Source organism: Anser cygnoides, chromosome 16, assembly GCF_040182565.1.
Source record: "Anser cygnoides isolate HZ-2024a breed goose chromosome 16, Taihu_goose_T2T_genome, whole genome shotgun sequence".
In the NCBI taxonomy this organism is placed as follows: Eukaryota; Metazoa; Chordata; class Aves; order Anseriformes; family Anatidae; genus Anser; species Anser cygnoides.
In genome coordinates, this window is record NC_089888.1 from 11,770,148 (window position 1) to 11,771,521 (window position 1,374).

The 1,374-nt window shown below is 51.9% G+C and overlaps 1 non-coding gene across 1 annotated transcript; it reads right to left on the reverse strand.

The window, feature by feature from the left end:
- Positions 1–943: 943 nt before the first annotated feature.
- On the reverse strand, positions 944–1,015 carry TRNAE-UUC (transfer RNA glutamic acid (anticodon UUC)). The gene has a single exon. It is a non-coding gene; the product is annotated as a tRNA-Glu (tRNA).
- Between the last annotated feature and the right edge of the window lie 359 nt (positions 1,016–1,374).

Consider the following 1,374-nt stretch of genomic DNA (forward strand, 5'->3'; position numbering starts at 1 on the left):
AGAGTAAGGAAGCATCTGCTCTCAGTATCAGCAGCAGAGCTGAGCAAAAAAAATCACAGCTGAGGGCTGAGAAGACGGATCTCACTTCTTTTTTTGTTCCTGGTCATTCCTGGAAGTAATCAAGAATTTAGTCATTATTCAAGTGACTCAAATGGCACAGTTTGCAGCTTGTGTCCATTTTAAGGCTCAAACATGCTCACAAAGTTTTAGGTCTGATGAGTCCTCAGCTATGGTCTGAGGAACTCGGCTGCAAATGCTTCTGAGACAAAAGCAAAGTTACTTGGGGGTGACACTGAACTCTGAGAAATCCAGGTTTTATAACACCCTGCGGAGGTGTTAGGTGGGTACCTCTGTAAAAGCGTGTCCCTTTATACTTACATATAGGGGATGCAAAATGCAGGTGGTGTCCCTTCTATCATACACCTAACGGCGTGAGCTCAGAAGGAAGTTTTCATCTGATATGGCACAGATCGATGGTCACATTTCCTTTAAGGAAATTTGGAAGCTCCTCTATTTTCCAGTGTCTGTTCACCTGGCCATGGTAAGACCTTGTAGTGTTAGGACAAGTCACCTCGAGGGCTGGGAGAACAGCCCTTGTAAGGGGGTAGCTGCTGGCTGGCTCTTGAAGCCATGAAATGAGGGAATCTTATAAAAATCTGGGTCAGAAGTGTGCTATGAAGGCCTCTTCTGCAACCTCTTGCTCCAAGCACGTCCATCTTGAACAGCTCGCTCAGGGCCTTGTTCAGCTGGGTTCTGAGTATCTCCGGGGTCAGAGACTCCCGTTTCCCTGGGACTCATTTCCAGCGCCTCAGCACCGCCTGGTGATAAAATCCTGCTGCCAGCCTTCCCCTGCTGCACCTTGTGCCCATCGCCCCCATCACGCCAGCATCTTTCTCATCCTGCAAAGCCCCAAAATGGGCACAGCAATATGAAATAGTTGGGTTTCCCACACCGGGAGTCGAACCCGGGCTGCCTGGGTGAAAACCAGGAATCCTAACCGCTAGACCATGTGGGAGCTGTGGTGCTGGGCTGGGTGTCCGGCCCTGGGCCTACAGGGCCAGCTGGCCCCACTCCTGGGCCTGGAGCCCTGTGGCAACCCTAACAGTGACCCCATCCTTTTCTTTCCTGCTGCATCTTTCCTGGGAAAATCACAGCAAAGTGGAAAAATAAATAAATAAGTGAATGAAAAAGCAACGTCTAGATTTCCTGGATCCAGCTGGGGCTCTGCTGGGACCCTCCTGCAGCTCCCCCTCAGCAACGTGCGGCCCCACGTTGGGACATGCAGGGACAGAGCTGGGGCAAGCCCGGTCCCAGGGGTGTGTTGGTGCTGTCCCCAGCACCTGCCCGCCGGCAGGATCTCGTGGATCTTCCCAG